The 17,371-nt window shown below is 39.6% G+C and overlaps 1 protein-coding gene across 2 annotated transcripts in view; it reads right to left on the reverse strand.

Moving 5' to 3' along the window:
• The window catches only part of FSTL5 (follistatin like 5), a 600,367-nt gene that overhangs the window by 508,261 nt on the left and 74,735 nt on the right, over positions 1–17,371 (reverse strand). The window lies entirely within an intron of this gene.

The following is a 17,371-nucleotide window of genomic DNA, read 5'->3' on the forward strand; positions in this document are numbered from 1 at the left end:
TGACAGATGCTCAGCTAACCTGCTCTTATAAACCTCCAAAAAAAAATTTCTACATACTTCTTTAGTAGTTTATTCCAGCATGTAATTCTCCTTATAATTCAAAAGTTTTCCCTGATATCTGTCTAAACCATCCTGCTGCAAATGAAACAGATTACTTCTTAATCTATCATTTGCAACCCTGAAGAAAAATTGAGCACCTCTGTCTTCAGTATGACTGGGTTTACAGCAGGAAGCCAGGCAGTGGCAGGTGCATGCCACTGATGAGATGTTCACATGACTGCAGGAGGGCCGTGTGACTGGAGGAGGGAGATGAGCAGCCTCCATTTTAACTCAGGCCCTCAGGGATGAAGCAGTAGTTTCCTGGCTGTCGCCATGGAGAGAATGCCACCTGGCTGGAGCTGTTGCTCATAAAAACTTGGAGGTAAAGGCAGGAGCTGTGGGGAAGGTAGAGGCTCTAGGTCTTGGGCATGACGCCGCTGGGGCAGGATGATCTGGTAGGGCTACCTGTGGTGGGGTCACCCCAAGAAATGCCAGGCGAATCACCTCCCCAGTGGAAGGTATGCAAGGGGCACCTTATAACTCCAGCCCCCACAGCTGGAGAAAGCCCTGAGCTGAGTTGGTATTGAGAGATCTGAGGCTCCAGTGCCAAAGAACTCCAGCGAGGGGGTGGAGGAGTGAGGGAGAGAAGGAAAGCCACTAGTCAACCTGACTGGATGGACCCTACTGGCCTGGAGGGTGAAGACGGGGCCCGTGACACCAAAGGTGCCTGGGGAGGAAGCATACCCTAGAGGGAGAAGGGTACAGAAGAGCTTGGCTGCCTAAGAAGGCCAGGTGTTAAGTTGTGGATGCCATCTGTGAGGCATGGAACACTGTATAGGGAAGGTTGGAGTCATGTACACAGACCCTTGGCATCAGGGTAAACAAATGGCCAGCCTCCTGCCTGACTGACATCTCTTAATCATTATCATTGAGGTGGGCTGATGATTGAGCTCCGGGACAACCCCCTGCTACAATGACCTTGTGTATGCAAAGACTATTATTATGCTTCCCAGTAAACACAACTTGAGTCTTTCCACATTTCCTCAGAGGTCATAGTTGTTCCAATAAGAGTTATCATAGAAGTCAGTTGTCTCCCATACCCCATGTCTTCTAAATGTATTTAAAGCGAGTCCAGTGAAGAATTTTTCTACATCCCTCCTAAGTGTAGTGGTCAAAACTGAACACTACAGAATTCCATCTAAACTCTCACCAGCACAAAGTTATTTTGCTTTCATAACTGATGCTTTTGTCAGTATATCACTCCATTTTTTGGCACACCATTGCACTGTTGACTGATATTCAGTTTGCAGTTCCCTATAACCTCTACATCTTTTTCTGCAGAATTGGTGTGTAGAGAGTAATTTCCTAATTTGTATTTGTGGGTTTTTTTATTTTTCTTTCTTCTTGCCCAAAGCATTCTACACTTATCTTTACTGACTTTGATATTAGCAAATTAACAAAAAAAAATTATCCCACAGAGAAAGCACATTAGAAATAACAATATGTTTTACAAAAATGCTAACATAATTGACTAATATAGAATCTGAATCACGTTTTTTTAAATAATCAGAAGTAGTCTATCCTAATAACCATACGTAGACAACTGAATATTGGTAAACTGTTAATCAGAAGCAAACTTTGATGTTGATGCTTTATTATTCAGAATTGTCCAATTAACAATATATCATATTTTACCCTATGGATTTATATTCACCTATACACCTCCCACAATGTCTTGAAGTGTTACAAACCATCTGTAAAGTCTGGTCACCTAAGATACTTTGAATCGTTTCTGCTCCATGGCCGGATGCCACAGAAAAACAGGCATTTGTCTAGTCTAGTCCAGTATCATATGTTTGCTAGCAGTCCATACCTCTTGTTCCTGAAGAAGATGCAAAATAATTCAAATAAGCAATTATAACTTTCTCTTAGAAGGTGGTTTATCCTAATTGAAGGCAGCTAGTGTTGACTTATAGCTCTTTAAAATAACGTAACTGATCCACTTGACTCAAATATGGTCGAGTTGAAACTTGTAGAAAGTGGCATACATTACTAGATGACTGTTGACAGCAGTGGCAATTCTTTCATAACTTTGAAGGTAAACTCTGTGGTATCTGCAAGTATTAGAATCATATGTGCTGACCCAAGCCAGACACTAGCAACAAAAGTAAGGCTTGCAGAGGACTACCTCATCCTTTACCTTCTTCAGGCTGCAACCTGGAGCCTCCTTTTTTCCTCAGTTGCAATAAATTGTCCATCTATATGTCTTTCTCCTCCTTTACCTGCCCCCTCCTCTTGCAAAGTCAGAAGATTAACTCAGAATTTTATTCCTTTGGCCAAACCTCAGGAAAATCCTGTTTTCCCTTGAGCACCAGAAAGTAATAGATTTACTTTTATGCCCTCCTCAGGCATATCCTGAGACTCATTTCATACCAACGTGATTTCATGGGCTGTGTTGTGGCTCAACTATCAGCATCAGATGCTGATTAGTCAAAATCTGCTGAACCTTAGTCCCCCTGCTGGAAAGAAAACTATGACCATTTTAAAGTCCATGACAAAATTTATTGCAGGAGACGCTGTAGCATCAGCAGGCACAAACCATGACGCTGCTCGTCCTGCACAGTACCAATAAGCTACTGTGCAGTAGGGTCAGAAATGACCCATATGGCACTGGAACTGTGTGGCAGTCAGGTGCACATGTAGATGCACTCTCTATGTAGCAGTAGATGGCCTAACTTGCATGGGATGTGCCATGCTCACATTCCTCCCAGGGGGTCAAGACCACTTCATCCGCACTACATATAAGCTGGTGTCTGCCCTGGAGGAGAAGATTCAAAGGTTGGAAGCACAGGCATCCATACTGCATTGCATCAGGATACAGGAAGATTATTTAGACACAAGTTATGAGAGGTTGGTACTAGAGTGGTCAAAAAGAAATGAGAAATGGCAGCATGACTGATCAAAGAAGGAGGACCCCCAGTGAAGAGGAACAGATAGAATTCAACAACAATTTTCAAACACCCTGCACTGGACCTGCTGAGGAAAAAGCAGACAAGAGGACATCTGCAGGCATGATGCAGAGGACTCAGCAGTTTAGAAAACAGGAAATGCAAGGCCCCAGGGACAAGGGCTCTAAGACCACTACACCAAAAAGGAAGAGAAATGGTGGTGATTGGTGACTCCCTTCTGCAAGGGATGGAGACACCAATTTGTCATCTAGATTTAGGGTCCTGCTTATAGCCTGAATTCAGGATGTCACAATACTGTGCCCTTAAGAAGCTTCCAGCCCTCCTGGGCACTTCCTTCAGTCTATCTTCAAAGCCACCATGACTATTAACATCTTGAGTTGGATGAAATTCACTTTTTTTAGAGAAAGCATCCTAACTTTGCTGACCTTGTGCTTTCTGGGTCAAACTGGCTCACCTATCCTCTGGACCATCATACCTTCCTACTTGTCTATGTAAGCACCGGTGATACTGCCAGAAATTACACTGAGGTGACTGTGAGGCCCTTGGCATGAGGATTAAGGAACTAGGAGCACAAGTGGTGTTTTCATCATTTCTTCCCAAGGCAAGGGTCCAGGAAGATACCATGGAAGTGGTATCAATGTGAAAGCCTTGGACTCCTCAATAACAGGTAAATGTTCTTCGGAGAAGGACTGCTATCAAGAGAGAGGATCCATCTGATGAGAATGGGAAAGAGCATCTTTGGGTATCATCTGGCCACCCTAGTAAGGAGAGCTTTAAATTAGATTCCACAAGAAATGGTAATTCAAACCTTCCAGCAACAGAACACACAGTCCAGAGGTGTGTTGGCTGCAGCAAAAGCTGAGGATTTTGACTGGGGTGTCCCAATGCTCGTACTGGGACCAAAGGCAGACGTTCCTGGCTAGAGGGTTTTGCCCCCACAGTCAGGTTCAGATTGATCACCATATTTGAGGTCCAGAAGGAATTTTACCCCATGGTCAGACTGTGGGGGGTTTGCCTTCCTCCACAGTGGGGTGTGTGGCCCCTTACCTGGGATCTCTCAAGTGTATATTAACAACCTTTTACAAACAGAGGATATTGGCTGCTGTGGTCTCTCTGCTTTCTGTGCCGGGTTTTGGGTGTTTTGGCTTGTGTTGGGGTTTATTGTAGTCTTACAAAGAGTTTAGATTATGAATTGTATAAGATGGTTTAGATAAGGATGATCCTGCCTCTGGCAGACAGTTGGACTAGATAAGGAACCCTATTTCCAGTCCTACTTTTCTATTTTTTCTATGATTTCTATTTTTTCTCATTGTCCATGTAAACATTTTAATACTATTTTTAACCATGCAAAAATCTTAACTTAGTATTCTTTTGGCTGTGAAGCAAATTTATTAATCATGCATTATATAAAAAGTTATTACTTTCAACCAGGTTTTAAGTTTTGGCCTAACAGTTTCAAATATCAATTTATAAAAATACTTATGTTGTATGGGGATGAATCAAAGTCAAGTTTCTGACATTTTTTTCCACATTTTAGTAATGAAACAATATCTAAGCTTTCCCATTAGGAACAATTTCATATCAAAATAATTCTAATAAGAAATAAAAATGGTCAAGAACTGTGTTTTTTATAAACCTGAAGTAGATATTTTGGGAAGGGGGTTGTTTGGTATTTTTGAGACTTCAATGCTTTATTCCTATTTGAAGAGTTATTCAGTATAGGAAGTGTTTCCAGCCCAGGTCTCATCTATGAACAAAAGAGAAGACAGTGACTGCATAAAAACAATTCTATCCTCCACTTGTCCTACTTTTACTCGCCACATCCAATCCTGCAAACTATAAACAATTTATCATAAAATGTTTGTGAGAAACCAATAAAGAGGCCCTTGATTATTGTAGAAATGAATTCATATTTTTTTATTTGAACAGAAATTTGTGAATAACTTTATACTGTTTTTCCATTCTGTCATAAACTTCCATATAATAAACAAATATCTTCACTGAAAAGTGAAAGGTACCCTGCAAATACAGAAACATGGGTTTAGGTTATATCATCTTAAATCTGTTTCCATTTGAAATGTGACAGCAAATTAACAATGTCTTACTAAACACCTGAACTCTGTGCTGGTATTAATAAAAAAATCATTTATGAGGAAAAAAGAAAAGGATCAAGTATGCTATAGAATTCATGAGAAAACATAGCATAGACTTTCAGCAATCCTGCAAGTTAATTTTACTAAAGGGTCCCCTTTCATTAATCTGAAATTAAAGCTAAAGTTGACAATTCTTCTGCTTATTCATTTATCAACCTCCCTATTTGACACACATCCCATTGGTTGCCAAACAACCATAGAAGTATTTTTTCTCATTCAAGGATTAACTATCATCATGCCACATTCTTGTAATTTAATTCTAAAGCATATTTTATTTTCTGATTGACAAGTTACTTCCCTAGAAGTTCAGAAGTTCATATGTTATAACAGTTTGGAAGTATATAATTCAAGGAAACTGCCTGGCAAGTACACCTGTATATAATTGCATACATTCACTAAACACCCTGATGTTATCTTCAAAAGAAAAGGCACAATTAAGAAACTACCTACATACTCAGAGTTTAAAAATGGAGAAGCAGATCATCAACTTGTATAAGCTGTCATCAATGGAACCCTGATACTGTACACCAGCTAAGAAAGACTGAATATTCAAAGACTGCCCTAAAAATTAATTTGAATTGCTGTCTTTGATTTATTTTTCAAATTTCTTGTTCTTTACCAACCATTATTGTCAGTAATGTTTACTGAAATTAAATTATCCAAAATGCTACTAAGTATGAGTCTACATTTATTACAGATTATTTTGTTTTGTTTTGTTGTATATTTTAAATAACCAGTACTTAATCCTGGAGGGAGTATCTGGGACTAGGTAAAGCTCAACATGAATCATCTTTGATCCAGAGAATCGAAGTAAAGCAAGCAAGAAAGAAGGAGCATCCTGTAAATTTGGACTCCAAGTCTGACAACATATGGATCTGTGAAATGTAACAAGCTGTGTGGCTCTCAATTTGGGCTTTTTAGCCACAAACGGATTCATCAGGCATCTGACTGGGTGTCTTACATGTACACCATGATCCAGAGAATCAATGGTTGCTTACTACTTAAACCCTGATCATAAATGTAATTATAACTCATAATCTGTCCCTAAAAAATAAATCAACTTGATTACAATTAGGTGCTAAGTGCAGTATTCTGTTTGCTCTACCTATAATAGCTAAAAGAAATCAATCTAAAATATTCCTAAGGTTCCGATTATTGCAATACGAATGTCAGTTTGATTAGCAAAAACCTAAAATGGATTTATCATTACACAGAATAAACAAGTAGCTGTAGGGGACAGAAGAAAGTAAATCAGAAGCTAATTCTTACATGCTTCTTTCTAGATTCCAGTGTACACTGCTTTCTTTCTTTCTTTTTTCTTTTTAGAGACCAAAACAGTTATTTCAAGCTGTGACATACTACCGGACCCTATCTATGGTATATGGCAAAACCTCACCATCTGAGGCTAATTTCATGTCCCTACCTACCTATTTAAAAGGTATTAGGTATGTAATAATGGTTGGGAACAATAAACATCTATAAATCTATAAACCTACATGTACCTATATCTCAATGCTGAGTGAGGATCTATTTCATCATTCTATCCAGTTAACTCAGTTGCAAGGCATTCTCATTCTTGCAATGCAAAACCTGATTTTTCTTTTTACTTCAATTTTTTTCAGGTAGGGTAATACTATATAATCATTCCTCATATGTATTTTTCACCATAGGCCTATACCATAGAGTCCCCTTCCTCTCAGGGGTGGTATTTGCTCAGGATAGTTTCAGAATGCCTTTGTTTAGTTTCTGAAGGCCCTGTTATACCTTATGCTGTAAGCCATATAAATATTGATCACTTAGGCCACTTTTACATGTGCTCTGGGAGGGGTGGGGGCACACTTTAGTATGGCTCCCTAATTAATGGGTGCTTTGAACTAAAGCTCATCAAACGCGCTTTAGTTCAAAGCCCACCTCCATTTTTCACTGCAGGGACGTTGATACTCGTGATGCTACAATGATGCACATTGATACTTGTAATGCTAGAGTCTGTTGAAGCATGTTAGAACAGCTCTCCGAGTTGCTCTAATTAAGACCCTCCCTCCCTCAAAACATATGTAAAAGTGCCCACTATGCATTATTTTAACAACAATCTTTTTGAAGAAATGTTTTACCCCTAAAGAGAAAGGGCAACATTGTAAGTACCAGCTTACTCCATTATCAATCAGTTATCAAAATGGGAGCAACACTGATTGTTAAGGTAATATTATCTTTCTCTTCTGGCTAAAGGAAAAATGATAAACTTTATGTAGTCTTTCAGCAGGAAGGAGAGAACATTAGATGCATCAAAAATAATCTATTAATGAGAGTGCATGTATTTAAACTTCTTGCTATCTAAAATCTGAATACTAAAAAATCTAGCTACATAGGTACCTATGAGCAAGCCAATAACATGTTAGTAAGGGACCCTGAGTAGATTTAATGATAATTAAATCCTTGGGGAAGAAATAATTACCCTTCTGAGGTATAAGGCCATCCCTCAAATGGAAAGAGAATTCCCTTTTGCCTCTATTGGCAGGAAGCAGCTTCAGGAACTGTCTCAAACCTAGAAACCAGTTCCATCAGCAAAATGTTTTTTGTTTTCAAAGATTTTTTATTATTTGTTTATACAGCACAATGGAACCTTATTCTGATTTGGATCAATGAGTGTAACATTAATATAATAATAAAAGAAGAAAAAAAGTCATATTCTTTTAGCATAGTTTATTAAATAAGAATATGCAACTACTATTCTGATATGAGTAAGAAAGATGTATTCATTCTATATAAAATCAAGAAGTGGGAGTATTAACAGAGTTACTAGTGTATATATTTCATTACTCGTCTCTCTGACTACATTAAGATATACAAAATAATTATGCATGGAAGTCTGATAATCAAAAGAGCAGAGGTCTATTTAAATTTTAAATAAAAACAAAAATGATCGCAACAAAAACACCACACACTGTTATCCACCACTTCACATAATTTGTAAACAGCACAAATTACCCTGCTCCCTAGGACTTTTTTTCTGCCTGACTCTATGAAAATAGCCCTGAATCCAATATGTTCCAGCCAAATTACTTAGATGAGTTGCATGGTATTGCGTTACATTAAGTTGCATCATGTTGTGTCAGCCTTGCCCAATGAAATTCAGTACTGCACAACACAGTGGAACTAAAAAGAAGTCTCTCTTTTGTGTCCAACAGGCTCTATTCAATCCAAACTTTTCAAAGCACAGCAGATTAAAATGGAGAAAATGTCAAATTTTCCACTATGTTTGTGAACTAGAAAAGATCATGGATGACTGACCACACAAATTGCTACTTTGGCACATCATGAGTTATAAGATGCTTGCAGTATATCTTAAACTGACTGTGGCAAAGGAAGTGATTTAAATACACAGAAATACTTTTGGAGGAGTGAAATCTTCCTTTCTAGTAACTGGTCTCTAAGTCTGAATACAAAAATACACCAAGTCTGTCTTATAATATTCTGAAATCCTGACATTATTATTGTTTTCCTATGACACTGAGTAGATGGCACAGGTATAGTTTGAAATTTTCATTTGTCAAAGACATTTTTTCACTAACTTGTTACTGACAGGAGAAGCATGGAAGCAGAACTGGAAGGTGTAAAGGTTTCTAAAATAATGGCTCTAGAAAGACAGTAATCAATACAGTCATGAATAAATATATGCAAATATAGTCAGATAAAGCAGAGAGCTGTCCATAATTGTTAGAATGTCCACCAGACTTCCAAAGGTTCAGAGTTGCTCCCCCACCTCCCTCCAAGACCTCTGTATTTTATTTCATTTTTTACCTCTCTAGCTGGCTAAGGCAAAGCTGATATTTGTCTTATTTAGAACACAGGACTACAAGTTTCACTGACTTCCAATTGGAAATGTGCTCCTTACCCTTTGATGTATTTCTATTGTACTTATGACAACAGAGACAAGAACCTTTGCATCTTTCTTTTTGCCTAGGTCAAGAACGGAAAGAAGCAGTCTCTTTTTCTCTTCAAAACATGTTATCAAGTCTACTTAGGCTATACAGATCTTTTTGAACATTTTGTATATTAAAATGGAAGTCTACTTAGACTAAACAGATCTTTTTGAATATTTTGTATATTAAAATGGAACTGTTGGATCAATAAAACTCTTAAAATATACACAAGTGTTAATTAGTCTAACACATACTGTAGGCTGCCTTTGGCATGTGAATGAATTATTATAATTTTACAAACATAAATTGCTAATTAAAGAACTGGTAATAGAAGAGGGAATACAAACCTATTTGCCTGATTAACAAATTTTATAATGAAAATGTATTACCAGTCATATCATATGATGTAGTTAAGTTGCAGAAAATGGCTTTGGCAATATATTATATATTCACTCTGTGATGTTATTTTCATTATATATTAACTGTTTGTAATGAACCATAAGGAATAATTGCTATTAAAATGTAATATTTTGATGCAAGAGTTGCTGAGGTAAAACATCAATTCCTGCCATATGATTAAAAAACTGCAATGATGAAGTATTTGAATAACAACTTCTTAATAGCTTACATTAATATAATGATTTTAATATGTAAGGATGCCAAGTTTCTTTATCAACTATATACATACAAATACTTCTTCACTCTTGGAGAGGTAATAAATTTATGAAAGGATGTTTATAGCCAGGTCAGTCACTGGAAAAAAACACAGTGTAAAAGAACTTGATAAGCCATAGTGAGAGAAAAATGCGATCATGTTTTGTGATACAAAGTTCCACAGCATTGGAGTGATTACTTCCTAGTACAAAGGTCTCAGTGATAATCACATCATCACTGGCAACCCTCTGATCTGAGGACAGTCTCTACCATGGGTTCATTGATAGATCTTGAGATGACTTCAGATCCCTCCACAGAAGTTCATAGATTCATAGACATCAGGGCTGGAAGGGAACTCAGAAGATCATCGAGTCCAGCCCCCTCCCCCAGGGCAGGAGGTCAATAGGGGTCATAGGATCCCAGCAAGATAAACATCCAAATGTCTCTTGAAGGTGTTCAAAGTAGGTGCCTGAACCACCTCCGGCGGCAGTCTATTCCAAACCTTGGGGGCTTGGATGGTAAAGATACCTTATGTCCAGCCTGAAATGGTCATGGAGGAGTTAGTAACCACTTGACCTTGTCATCCCTTGGGGCGCTCTGATGAACAAACTTTGCCCAGATCCTGGTGAGCACCCCTAATAAACTTAGAGGTGGCCACCAGATCACCCCTGAGCCTGCACTTTTCCTGGCTGAAGAGTTCCATGGCTCTCAGGCTCTCATCTTAAGGTCTGTTTTCCTGACCTCTGATCATGCGCATGACTCTCCTCTGCACTCTCTCAAGTTTCTCCACATCTTTTTTGAATTGTACAGCCCAAAACTGGATGCAGTACTCCAGCTGCAGCCTCACCAAGGCCGAGTACAACAGGAGGATGATGTCCTTGGATTTGCTTGAGAAGCATCTATGGATGCAAGCCAGTGTTTTGCTCACTTTACTAGCTGCACCATCACATTGAAGGCTCATGTTCATCTTGTGGTCAATCATGACCCCCCCAAGGCCCTTTCATCTGTAATGCTAGCCAGTGTAGCACTGCTGAGCCTATAAGCATGCTGCAGGTTTTTAACCCAAGGTGGAGAACTTTTTGGATGCAGGAGATCCGCTAGTTCCCTGGAGAGCCAAGGGGGCTGCTGTGCCTTTTTGCTGCCTTTCCTCTGAGATGGAATAGACTTTGCTTGTGCATCCAGGATCGCTTCCTTGAGGAGTAACCACACATCCTGAACTCCCCTGTCCTTTGGGTTTTGGTCCTTTAGGGCCTCATTGACAAGCCTCCTGAACTTGTCAAAGTCATATTTCCTGAAGTTAAGGACTTCTATATTGCTGACTGACTTGCCAGCTTTACGGCAGATGGTGAAGGTGATCAGCTTGTGGTCACTGACACCCAGCTTCCCTTTGATCATTAGGTCACTGATTAGGTTGTCCCCATTGCCAGTACCAGATCAAGCAATGCTTTACCTCTCATCGGCCCGTAGACTTCTTGCGTCAGCTAGAGCTCATCCATGCATGAGAGAAAGCTTTGTGATGGCTCGGATTTGGCCAAGTGCTCTTCCCATGAGATGTCTGGGTAGTTGAGGTCTTTCCACAGGGAAGAGTAGACTGCAGGCTTGGATTCATCTCCTTTTCCTTTCTCAGATCTGTCTTTTCTTCTTTGAAGGCAAGGAACTTTACTTTGAAACAGGCTGCTGCTTGGTTGAGTTGCAACCATTTCAGTCACTTTGCAGGCAGCTTCTCCCAACTCATGATGTCAACCTCCATTTTTTTGAGTTATGCCTTTAATGTGCCCTTGTTGTTTTTCCTCCAGCTACCACAAGATCTCAGGCCATAGCTAAGCTGGGAGCGGAGCACTTGTTCTGAGAGTCAAGTTAGGCATCCATACACAGTATCCATCCCAGTGGAGTTGATGCTTAAGGATCACTGGCTCAATTCTAGTAACATTGGCCTAAAAAAGATGCTGGCATTTGTGCAGCAATTTTCCCCTTTGATGTGGAGGATTTTCTAGAGATATTACTGGTGATACCTTTTCAGACTCTTGAGATGACAATGGTAGGTTACCCACATTTCACATCTGTAGAGGAGTGTGGGGATGATGACTGCACTGTAGACCTGGACCTTTGTACCTTTCTGGACATAGCAATCAATAAAGGCACATTGAACCAATTTCCCAAAGGAGGAACTTGCACACTGGATTCTGGGCTGGATCTCCTCATCAGTGTTCACTCTGAAAGAGATCGCTACCAGTGTACTTGACTATCTCCAAGGTCTACCTCCTGATGGTAATTTTGAGAGGAGGATAACATTGATGGCCTGGAACAAGCTGATAGAGCACTTTAGTTTTCATGATGTCGAGAGAGAGGCCCAAAGTTTGGTAGGCTTCTCCAAAGGTTTTGTGATCTGGAGGTTTTCCTCAGTGTATGGAAGGATGGCAGAATCAACTGCATATTAAAGGTCAAGGATGTTTGTTTTAAACACTTTGGTCTTCAAGCAAAAACATCCCAGATTGAAGAGCTCTCCATCTATTCAGTATTCAATGTCAATTCTGGAAAGAAGTTGTTTTTAATGAGAACCAGGATCACTGTAAAAAAAATGGAAACCAAAATTGGGACCATGACACACTCTTGGCTCGTCTCTGGTTTGGATGACAAATGAATCTGTCTCTGAACTGCCACAAAGAAGGGTCAAAGTCATCTGGTTGTAGAAAAGCCTTAGGATCTTTATGTACTTTTCTCAGGACGTACAAAACTGGGCCAGTATTTTCCAAAGGGCTTCATGCTTGAAATCATATAATAGCAGTAGAGTGTATCTATACATAGAAAGGCTATAAGGACTAGACTGTGATATGCATTATGCCCCCAAGAAAAAAAAGTAATATTTTGTTAATACTACTACACAGCTACCATGAAACATAGTAATAACTAAGGTTATGCACTCAGTCCAGGATCATGCCCTAATTCCAACTTCAATACAGAAAGATGCAGTGAAATGGGAGAAATGGGCAGGAATATCTCTATTAGTCACTCCTTTTCTCACCAACTCAGAGATTACTGTAAATTGGTATTTGTAACAAAGTGCCAGCCCTGAACCTACAGACATAGGCTAGCACTGTTGTTATGAAGCATCATACTTTTCAGACCATTGATGTTGGAGATGCACTGCAACCTAGAAAGACAGGTCAGGGAGGATGAAGGGGTTATATGACTTGGGGTCGTATGACTGATAATGTGAGGAAGAAAATAAATAAAAAGGCAGGACCTATTTCACAGTTAGACATGCATGACAGAAGGAACCTGTTGGAGGATTCGCTACAGAAACTAGAAGGGCCATGGATGCCTACTGAATGTAGCCATCAATGATAGTCATGTGGTTAGGTGGTACAGCCTAAGAACAAGGTTTTGTTAGTGGTCTTTCTAGAAAAACACCATGGAGTGTTGCTATCAGTCTGCAGAATGCTCCAATGGGACTTGGAAAACTGAGATTCAAGAGTAGAGGGTTGAACCATTTTTATTTAGGACAAATAATAAAAGAAACCCCATTTGCAATGTTATCTAATGAGACCCTTGAAAAATGTGGCAGAGGCTTGGTTGTGGCAACAGAGGGGAAACATATATTAACCCTCCTATACTGGCAGTAGAGACCAATAGCAAATTACCATGCCCAACCACATGGTTAGAACAAAAAGGAAGCACAGAGAAATTGATCTACGATAGCATAGGTGCATCACAATGGCTCCTGGAATGATGTGTTTTTTGAACAACCTCTTTCTCCAGGCTGTATCTCAAGGCACAGTCACCCTGATTTTTATTCCATCAGTAGCTGTATAATGTCAAATTATATCTGATATAATGAGTGCTGCCAAAATGAGTGTTCATATCACAGCAGCAATGTACAAAACATAGATTTTTGGAAACCAGTTTACATTTTACTAATAATTATTTCCAAAACCAATAGGGTTTAAAAATAAACACTCCTGATAAGCTTAGGCATGCAAAACTGTTGATGATACATAGAGACATGGTTTTCTAAAATTGCTGTGTGATATAAAAAGACCTATATGAAGCAGGTTGCAAATAGTTACTAAGAGATTGAAGCACCCTAGCCAGAGTTAGGCCCATCTGCTCAAATTAGGACTGTGATAGAAAGGAGCTGACAAGCAGCTTCTATTTTCATCTTATTTTTGAATTCCCAAAACCTCATTTAACTACATCATAGATTTCTAGTTTATTCATAAAGCAATCTTAATCTTTCATTCATTTTCAACCTAAAACTGTTTTAAAAATATGATAGCTACTATCCTGATAAATTATCTTTGGCCATTGATATTGCTCTTTTTCTCCATATCTTATTGATTTAGGGAAAGGCACACTTAGGACATTTTGTAAATTTATAAAAGTATATAGACATTAAAAAATATGTTTTTATTTGTCTGCCTGTTTTGCAGCAGATGAACATTTACCTGTGTTGGCACTCTTTGTATTTATTAGAAGTTATAACATAACTAAATGAAATAATTTATTTTTCAAAAACTCTGATATTACTGCTGACTCAATAGCTTAAAATTGTACCAAGTGGTATGATATTTAGCAGGTTAAAGTTGTCAAGCTGACAGTAAGACTCATCTGTCATTGAGTGTTATCCCCTCATATTTATTTCATTGTGAATATTGGATTCATTGTGTAATTGGTCTCTAATTTTTTATGGAAAATTTAGTAACACATACAGCCATATACTAGGGGTAGGCAAGTAACTAATGCAATTTACAAAGGACAATACAGTGTTGCATAACTATACGTCATCATTCTCAGCAGATTTGTCTACAGGGCAAGGAACAACCAACCTTGTAATCGCTATCACAGCTCCTCTATTTCACTCAGGGTGAAAGTCACCTTACATAAGATGGCCTGTGCAAAGCTTTCTACTCTGAGCTGTATTTAAGCTCTTAGCATGGGGATTAACTGGTGCAGATGGCAAGACATAGACCTTTATACTGAATAAACTGCATCTGGGAAAGACATAGAGTATGACCACTGCCAAAATATTGATTTCTATTCCAACTTTCATAACAAAATGAGCACCTTTTAGTTTAAATGATGAAATCCAGGTTAGAAAAACTTCTGAACTAAACTGGAACATTACGGTTATTCCCCTATAGCAGAATACACTTTTGAAATGACGCTCATAAATTAGATGAATTATGATGCTTATTATACTTATATTCTGTTTTACTGAATTAAATTGGTAATGCTTTGTCTTGCTCTAAAGGTTAACTACTCAGGCATTATTAAACAGAAACTTTCAACATAAAAATGCCTTTATGCCTGGGTAATATGAGACTTTTGTTTACATTGCAACTACTGTAAAAGAAAGTGGACATAGTAGGAAAGCAGATATACTATACAAATGTAGCAATAGCAGTATCAAGAAATATTTCAAGAAGTGAAGGTTTCTACTGTACATTTATACAATAAGTATCTCAATGAAATACCAAAACTTGAACTGCACATTAAAAAGTAAAAGGGAAGTTTGAGAACTGAGTTTTCAGAATCCCATGACACTTTATCATTATAATTCAGTGTTATAATGGACAGGCCTTAGTGCATATCCAAGTACCTTTACCCATTTGTGAACCCCCAAAACTCCAGGTATTCACACAATTTCTGAAAGTATTGCTGTTTCCTGAAGAACAGTCTCATTTTTTCTGGAATAGCACAGATGGATCTTAGCTCCACAATTCCCATTGACATTAATGGGAGTAATTTGCCTAAAATCCCATTCTGTTTTGAAAATTTGAGAGAGGGTTTTTAAGGGTAATTTTCTAAAAACCGCATAATTTATGTTGCATTTCATTATTCAGCCTGTCTGAGATGCATTCAGATCTTTTCTTTGCTCTCTGCAAAATTTGGTTAGATAAAATAAAATCTGCGCAAAGAAGGACAATTAGAGAAGTACAGACATGTCAGCTTCAATATCAATTACTCAGAAATCAGGGATAAGTAATAATTAGGGTGCCTTAGAATACAATTGTTGATTAAATTGTAGCATACCTAGCAGTAATGATTAAAAACCATATGCTGAGGAATTGGAGGGGCTTTTTTTCTATTTGAGAGATAGATAATGTGTTGTTTTTATCATTAATTTTGAAAGGTCAGAAAAGGTAGTATTGCAATGAAAAAGAGAAGCTCATTTTATGAATATTAATCAGTTACATCTGCCCTTTCATAAAGCAATCAGACCTATATATTTGAAGGATATGCTCATTCTTACCCAAAATTTGATGAAGGATTATATTACAGTGCCTACTGTGTGACATTTAGTAAAGTAGACCACAAAATTAAAATGGTGGGGTTTTTTATTAAATCTTAGAAAATTTGACACTGGCTCACTCTATGATAGCTGCATATCAACCAACTTTGTGGAATAAATGGGTATGAATGTATATGTAAGTACATATGTGTGTATAAACACACACGTACACATGTACATGTATAAGTGTGTGTGTGTACACATATATACACACACATACACACACATATACACACACATTGTTTATTTATATACTGCACACATACATATCAGTTAGGGACAGAAGTTACACATAAACTGGTCTAAGTAATTAGAAACTGGTTTAAACCTAAAGGGCGAATCCAGACAAGACTGCACGTGCCTTTTACAGCATCTCAAACCCGTTTGGGATGCTACAAGAGGCACATGCAGGAACAGAAAAAGGTTTCCTCTGCTGTAAGTTTGCAGCATGGGGGCAAAATTGGACCAGGATACCCAGAGGTCAATAATAAATAAATAAATAAATGAATAAGCTAAAAAAAGTGGGGCAGGGCACGGTCCCAGATCATGCCCTGAGATAACCGGAGTCTGGGTCCTCCATAGAGATGCTCTGGCTGCCAGAGCATCTCTGTGGTCGGCCCTCACCCTGGTGCGAAAGTACGCTGCCTGCCCGTGCAAGGCAGGCAGCATGCCAGCAGCAGGGCTCCAATGCTGGTAAGTAAGGGGTTGGGGGGGGGCTGAAAAAGGGGGAGGGGACTATGTGGGGGGGACCCTTACTGGCCCTCCCCACTTCCCCAGTCCCCCTGATCCCTTCCCCACCTGGCCCCACCCCCAGGCTCCCTCAATCCCTGCCCTGCCGGGCTCCACCCCCCAAACTCCCCAATCCCTGTCCCCCCACACCAGCATCCCCACAATTTAAAAAACCCCAACACCCCGCTTCCCCAGAATGCACTGGCTCTTTGAGCTGCCACCTGGGTCACTGGGGCCTGCCTGCACAGCGGGGCAGGGTGACAGCCCCAGCCTGGGCCCTGCTGCCCCCAGATGCTCTGTGTTGCCCCAGGGCAGGCTCTACCAGGAGGCCCTGGAGCCCCCCAGCCCCTACTTCTATGGTGAATAGAGGCCTTTTTCCCCCCTTTTTTTTTTCTTTGTAAAGGGCTGGTGCACGGGGGTGGGGCAGCCATGGGGGCCTGGGGATGCAAGTGGGGGATGAGGCTAGGTGAGGCAGCCATTGGGGGGTCTAGGGGAGTGGAGGAGTGGGGCTTGATGGGGCAGCCATTGGAGGGGCTGCAGCAGCTGGCGGGGAATGGGGCCAGGCAGGGTAGTAATTGGGGGGCTGGGGTGGGGCATGTGAGCCCTGCAGGGGGG

This window comes from Crocodylus porosus, unplaced genomic scaffold (assembly GCF_001723895.1).
Source record: "Crocodylus porosus isolate Cpor-Errol unplaced genomic scaffold, CroPor_comp1, whole genome shotgun sequence".
NCBI lineage: Eukaryota > Metazoa > Chordata > Crocodylia > Crocodylidae > Crocodylus > Crocodylus porosus.